This window comes from Solanum tuberosum, unplaced genomic scaffold, assembly GCF_000226075.1.
Source record: "Solanum tuberosum cultivar DM 1-3 516 R44 unplaced genomic scaffold, SolTub_3.0 scf00186, whole genome shotgun sequence".
Classification (NCBI taxonomy): Eukaryota; Viridiplantae; Streptophyta; class Magnoliopsida; order Solanales; family Solanaceae; genus Solanum; species Solanum tuberosum.
Window position 1 is genome coordinate 786,961 of NW_006239112.1, and position 7,866 is coordinate 794,826.

Genomic DNA, 7,866 nt, shown 5'->3' on the forward strand with positions numbered 1-7,866 from the left:
TGTAGTGGATCAGGGGTACCAGTCCTGTGATGTTCTCTTTGTTGAGTGGGATGATTGGAAAGACTTGGTTATTTCAGATGACATATTTGGTGTTGTCTTGGAGTTGTTAAAGTATTTCAGTGGTTCTACATGTACCACCTTGCTTATGAGAATTCATAGAAGAGCTGCCATGCGTAATTATGGTTGTCCGATAATATTAATATTCATCTTGTCATTGAGGTCATGAAACGATTATGTGTGGTTGAATATGGGGATCATTGGGTCCAATTCTACTATTCTTAAGGGTAATCTACAATCAAAATAGTTAAATCTAGCTTCTCGATAGTGTTGTTAGAGGGTTTATATGCTTGGACATATCCCTCAATGAGTATCTAATGTCTAAAGATCAAATATTTACAACTTGAGCTCATGGGAATTTATGTTGTGGGATGGAGATGTTGTTAAGAACTATGATTGTTTGGGTATTATGAGTATGTGTTGGTTGGTTCAGGTTCACTTCTAATTGCAGCGAGTATTGATTTGGAATTTTATCATGCTTACGTGTTAAAGGATTCGTCTGGATGATTGTGGTATGGTTCTTGATAACATGTTGCAGATGTGTGTACGATCAACTTTGGTGGTTATTGAGAATTTCTTATGTTATTAGTTAAGTTTATCTCCAACAATAACTATCACTCGAGTATTGAGATGACTTCATTGCGGCATTGTATGGGGTGATATGTAGGTATTCAAATTGTTGTTTTGAGGTTGGAGATCTGAAACCCTTGGGGGTTGATTTGGGGAAAGATGTTCAAGATAAGGTTAGAAGCATCCAAGCTAAGCTTCTAGCAGCCCAGAGTCGACATAAAAAGTATGCGGGCCAAGTATCCCCAGTTATTCGACGACTAAAGTACTACTCTACTCTTACCTTAGACAGTTTTTCCTAGTTTATCGCCCGGGGAGGAGTGATGGGTAAATTGGTATCTATTGTAACGACATGTTCCCGTCATTATGGAAAAGTCAATGGGGAAAGAACTGGGGAAAGAAATTTTTTGAGTAGTAACTTGGGAATTCCCAGCCTAGTCCAGATTTGGACGAAATCTTAGTCAGTAAGATCTAGGGAAATCTGGTATTGAATGAGAGATATAATAATGAATTTCATGACATGAGTGGATATCCAAGACGTTAAGAAAACAATGTGACTTTACGGAATCGAATTCGGGCAAGTAGAACTCCCGAAACTGATCTTAGCGTGAACGGGTAGTTTTTGAATGTCTAAGGTTGAAGGTGTGTTGTGAAATGGGGGCTTGGAACTCAAATTCCAACATTATGTCTCCTTGCGGGCCACTGTAGCGGGATAATCGCAACTTAAATAATGTAAAACCCCCCAAAAACGTTATTTTTTGCAAAACTTCGTTCTTGGGAGCTAAGAAACGACCCAGGGCTATTTCTTCAAGGTTTTCCACCTCTTCTAGCACTAAAGGTAAAAATTTTACTTCCCTAATCTGTTTTTCGGTCCGTAAAACTTAAATTCTTGGGTAATTATTATTATGGGAAGGTTTTCATCTTTAATTAATGGTGGAAAAAGCTAAATTGGGTATTGGGATCTTGGGTTTCGCCTAGGGTTTATAATGTTAATTATAATCAAGGTAATTAGGCGTCGTTTATTGATCCTTGTGTTACTTGTTTGTTTTTAGACCACGAACAAGAGGAAAGAATCCGAAAAGGGAAGATTCAAGTTTCTTAGTAGGATTCAAACTTGGGTTAGAGGTAGGTGATGATTTGATTTCATGTTTGTGAGAGGTATGTGGATAATTGCTTCATTGTATTGCATGCATGTATGTTAATGTAGCTCTATTGATCAAACCTAATGTAAATGAGTATGGAATGATTGTATGCCATGAATCAACATTTGATTGTATGATTATTAAAATGTGCATTGTGTTTGTGATTGTGGTATGATGATTGGATCGGGTGTCACATTTCGACACACTAACTTGGATCGGGTGCCACGTTTCGACACATATATGGGATCGAGTGTCACGTCCGACAAACTAATTGGGATCGGGTATCACATTCTGGTATGCTAATAATTTGGGTATAGGTTCCATGAGAAGACCATGAATTGGGTTCCGTGAGAGGACCATTAAACTGCGCTGTGTATCTACTTGTGATGATTACGTTCATATCTAATGGTGATTGATATTGGAAGACTATTTGTTGCTCTAAAATGATAACCAATGTGTATATATATTATGTACACGTCATGTTTACTATGTTGTGACTGCTTACATATGTTTCACTTACTAGAATAGCCGCGTGATCCTACCAGTACATTGTGGTTGTATACTGATACTGCACTTGCTCATTCTTTGTTGAGTATAGAGCATCTTCAGGCGGCTATTGATAGACCTCAGTTATATATGAGATCAGTGATCGAGACCGGATTACAAGGTTGAGCCAGTTCTTTCAAGCTGCCACGAAATCCTTCATTTTTGTTTAGTCCTTTCTGTTCAGACTCAGACTATTGTTAGATGTTTCTTATGCTTAGTTTTGGGTTGTACCCATTTCCTTAGACTTGTTGAATTTAGATGTTTTGGTATAATTACATTCAGGTTCTAAGGGATAAGAATTTCGCATTAGTCTGGTTAGTTATTTGTTTAAACCTTTAGAGTTTATGGGAACTCCGTATTTCTTTTGGTCATTTAAACCTGCTTCCGTATCTTTAAATGTTTAGTTTTTGGGTTAACTGATTAGTATTAATGATTCTCCCACCGGAGGGTTAGTGTGGGTGCCAATTACGACGGTCTGGGTCGTGACATTACTCTACAAAACAAGTGGATCCTTAACTGTGAGATATTCAATTTTTAGAATCTCGAATGATTAAGCAAAAAATATCAGTCTTCACACAGTTCTGCTTTGGTGTGTTATCTTCATCTTTTATGCAGTCTCCAAGACCAATTGCATCAAGGTGGAACACCCATGAAAGGTAGTTCCTTCCCGAACTATGAAGGGAAAGGAACTCTAGTTTCGTAAGATTGATCATTAAAATTAAAAGCAAAAGCATAAATTAATACCTTATTAACCTTCACTCTTTGAGACAGTACAGTCTCGTGTTGATAATATGTTATGAAACTATAAATAATATGAAGAAGATAGTAGGGAGAAGATACAAGGCGCAGTATTTCTCTTCAAGGATGATTTTACAATGAAGGTGACTCTTCTATTTATAGGGGGAAATTGACTTGGTCCCAAAGTTAGGGTTCCTAAATATTCTCTGAAAGATAGACATTCACTATATTTATAACAATAAGTAATTTATTTTTTATGTAATGATTTTGTTTACAAATTTTAATTATTTAAAAGAGTATATGCTATAATTCACATTAATTGAAAGAGAGAGTGTGTGTGTATATATATATATATATATAATGATTTTGTTTACAAATTTTAATTATTTAAAAGAGTATATGCTATAATTCACATTAATTGAAAGAGAGAGTGTGTGTGTATATATATATATATATATAATGATTTTGTTTACAAATTTTAATTATTTAAAAGAGTATATGCTATAATTCACATTAATTGAAAGAGAGAGTGTGTGTGTATATATATATATATATATTATATATATAATTAATTAATTTCTAGGAATTGTTAAGATCAAAGGGGTTTATTGTCGCATTCAAAATGTGAAAGGTTATTGTTTATAAACCTAAAATGTTAAGGGGGTAAATTGAGTTTTTTAATTATAATTTGGTTGAGTGATTTTATAAGAAAAAAATCCCAAGTTAAGTGATTTTATTGATACAAAATAAAAACAAATGTTTTTCTCCATAATTCTTCATAGTTGAATGACCTTTTAAATATTTACTCATTTTTATGGGTTGAAAAAAATATTAATTCAACTGAAATATAATTGAACGACCACATTAAAATGTGAATCAAATAAGATTGATTTATAAATATGAAGTGAAACTACTTACCCTAATTGAAAGAAATAATGAAAACAGAAAAAGGGGAAAGGAGTGAAGACAAAAATATGGAAGGAAAAGGACAAGGGAGTGGGAAGGAAAAGAAGGAATATGTTACAAACATATTTGTATTATAGTATATATATGAAAAGTTAGGAATTTTAATTAGGGATTAGGTCAGTTTTCACCTTATAAATAAATAAAAACGCAATGTAAAAATTCCTTCAAGGACAATAACAAGTCGTCTCTCTACTTACATAACAAATTTGAGTGGGTTTGCCACCACACCAAATTAGAAAATTTCAAAAAGAATGTCACGACATGAGCCTACACCCTGGACGTGGCCGGCACTCAAGAACCATTGTTGGTCCCCAAGCGAACCCTCATCCTGGCAGACTACAAGCGGAAGACTAACTTAAGAATACAAAACTTAAAACATAATAAAACTCATGAAAAACATAAATACAAGCTTTAACTCAAAACAAAAGTGAATAATATAATATATTTAACTCGCCCCAAAGTGGGCAACTTAAGTCTTTAAAACATTTAATAAAATAACTGAACAGACTTTTGAACTCTACAGTCTATCTATGAAGCCTCTAACTGACAAAAATGGAAGTCGGTACAAGACACACGACATCCTAACAACTGATATAACTGAAAAGTAAATGAAATCCTCCTAAAGCAAGGAGGGTTACCATAGCTAACTCGAACTCCATATGGTATCAACGAAGCTTCTGTTGATGACCCTAAATACCTATATTTGCATCAAGAAATGATGCAGGCCAAATGGCTCAGTACGTGGAATGTACGAGCATGTAAGGGGAATTCTAAAACATAAACATAAGCTTGAACTTGATAAAAAAGGAAACATACTTACCTTTTTTCAAACTTACTCAACTCAAGGAATACTCAAGGATACTCAAAACTACTCAACCTATTCAATTCAGAAGTACTCAAGGATAAGATACTCAACTCAGAGATTAGATACTCAACTCAAAGATAATACTCGACTCTAGGTACTCAAATCTAAACACTCAACTCTGGATACTCAACTCCATATAAAGCAACAATACACATGCAATATATGGAATACTTTTAAAACAATAGAAATCAACTCATTCAAGAATACAATAACAACTCAATTCAGATATAATAAAATATAATATAACTATGTGGTAGTTTCTCTAATCGACAACCAGCACTATGAGCCTAAGTGATGATACAATGTCTTACCCACGCTGCCAGAACTGTCCTATACTTTGCCGTTATATAGAAACCCTTAACTAAGTGGATCCACTAGTCTATGCTAAAAATCACTTAAGGAACATCTAAAAAGTATGATCCTTTACTACCCATGATGGCTACATGGTTTATGGAGACGTGAGTTATCTGAACTCAAACTCGTTCCCAAATCGGTGCTCAATACTACTCCCAAAGTACTCAGCTCATTTATTTAAAAACATAACTTTTTCTTTGTTTTGAGATAATTACTCAAAAATCTTTCTCTTAAAAGAGATGGTACTCAAACTGCTCAAAACTCTTTTGGAAATCTCAGTAAATGTGAAAACATTTTCTCTTGGGAATACTTAGTTCCCATATATCATTTTAAAGAAAAAGAACTAAATCTCTTTGGGAATACTTAGTTCCAGTATAATCTTTGAAGAAATGAACTTTAGTCTTACTCTTTAATCAACTCAAAGTTTAAGTTTTTTTAAAAATAAAACGTTTGTAAAAGACTTCTTAAAAAATGGTTCATGTCGAATTATGGATGTGAACGACTCAATGCAAGGTTTTCAAAAACCATATGTAGAACTCAATACTTGGAACTCAAGAACTTCAATGATACAACTCATTTCAAGAATGCTCAACTCATATGGTTCATTCGGAATTATGAGCATGAACTACTCAACTCAAGGACTCAAAGATACTCGGCTTATGGAGTTCATATGGAAGTTATGGGCATGAACTACTCGATCAAGTGTCAAAATATCAATAAGGAACCCAGTAATACGACTCTTCTCATTCTCATACTTACTTACTCAAAACTTAACCAAAATCGATGATGTATCTCAAAGGATTCACAATTGAACTCAAAGGCTTCCTTGAACTCTACTCTTAACTCTCTCTTGAATGTGAATTATGAATTCAAGAGTTATGGTTCACGATATGAAGGATATTGTGATGACAAAATAGACTCATGAATACATTCTTCTCACTCTCATACACACTTACTCGAGTCTTGAAACAAGTTACTAGAAGTCGTAGAAGACTCCCTAAAAAAACTCAAAGGGACTTTCTAAAAAATGTTTGGAAGAACTCTCAAAACTTGACTCTCAACTCTACCTTGAATTTGAATTATGAATTCAAGGTTATGATTTGTGATAGGAAAGATCTCGTGATGTTTAGCAGTGTTTTTAGATAGTTAAACATTAGAAACAATCAAGATATCGCTATCTGGAAGCAAGTCCGCAACGCGGATCCAGATGTATTTTAATAGTTGGTCACGAATTTAATTTTTAGGCAGAGAGGTCTGTGACCTTTCCATGACGCAAAGAAAATTTATGTGAAAGGGGAAGGCAGGTCCGCGACGTGGAGCAAGGTGCTAGATTCGCCCGACTTTTTCCTTCTTCATTTTCTAACCCCAATTCGCCTAAATTTGATTCTCTTTCTCAATCCCTCTTTAGATTTAGATACCCAGCACGTGAAGACAAAAACCTACTCATATACAACTCTAAAATCAACATGATTTCAACAAGAACTCAACAATCTCATCTAAATTGAAGAACAAAAGCCAATTTCAAGAACATCATACTTTCAACTTCCTAGAACGAATTTAACGCTGAAATTAACATAATTGGCATGTGGGTGAACAAACCCAACACTATGGAAGCTTACATACCTGAAAGAACCATCTTCTTGAAGAACTTGAAGGAAAATCTTTGAAGAAGAGCCTTAGCGTTTCTTGAATTCCTTGAGCGTAGAATCTTTGGAGTGAATTAGAGGGTTTAATTTATGAAAACTGATTTTCTTACACGTTTAGGGCAATTTAGAGGACCTCCTAAGGGTTTTAAAGACCAAATTACCCTTTAATAAATAAATAAAACGAGCTGGGAGTCGGAATGATTTTTCACCAGGCAGTGAGGTCTGTATTGGCTCCATAACGTGCAGCCATCGCGGAGCTGCTGCCAGGTTTTCGCGTCGTTAGTAAAGCAGTCATAACTTTTTACTTAGAGCTCAGAATTTAGCAAACTCGGTGGCGTTGGAAAGAGGAATCGAAGAGATTTCATTAGCTATCTTTTGTCTTACCTAACTCATCTTGTACTAGGATTTATGTGCATTTGAGGTTGACCTAAACTTTAAGAAAACATAGGAATGACTTGAATGAACTCTCTTTAGTTCTTCTTGAAACTCAAGGTGCTACATCTAGTGACCTTAACACTAAAGAAATTTTAATTCCTTGGTAAAATCTCACTCACTACGAAGAACGATTCGAGTTTTAGCTCAAAAAATTTCTGGGGTGTTACAATATCTCCCCCTTGGGATAATTTGTCCTCGAATGACAACTGGACTTGGTATGGAACGGGATTGCTCTTACTAAGGTCTGAGTATAATGGTATACTCTTACGATATTCAAGCTTAACCCAAATCCTTAAGTTCGGGTTCTATTTATCTCTATAGGGTATCTCATCCCAAGACTATTACTCTTTACCACCACATTGGGCTCATAACAAGAACCACCTAATGTTTAACAACACCACATTCAAGCTTGGTACTCTAACAACTCCATGTAATCCTACTAACCAACTACTTAAGAAATTCTCAACACTTGACTAGATTTCTCATCTTATCATCTCTCCCTTAGGTCTAAAGTTGACACTTGAAAGCTATGGACCTATTCCATTATCTC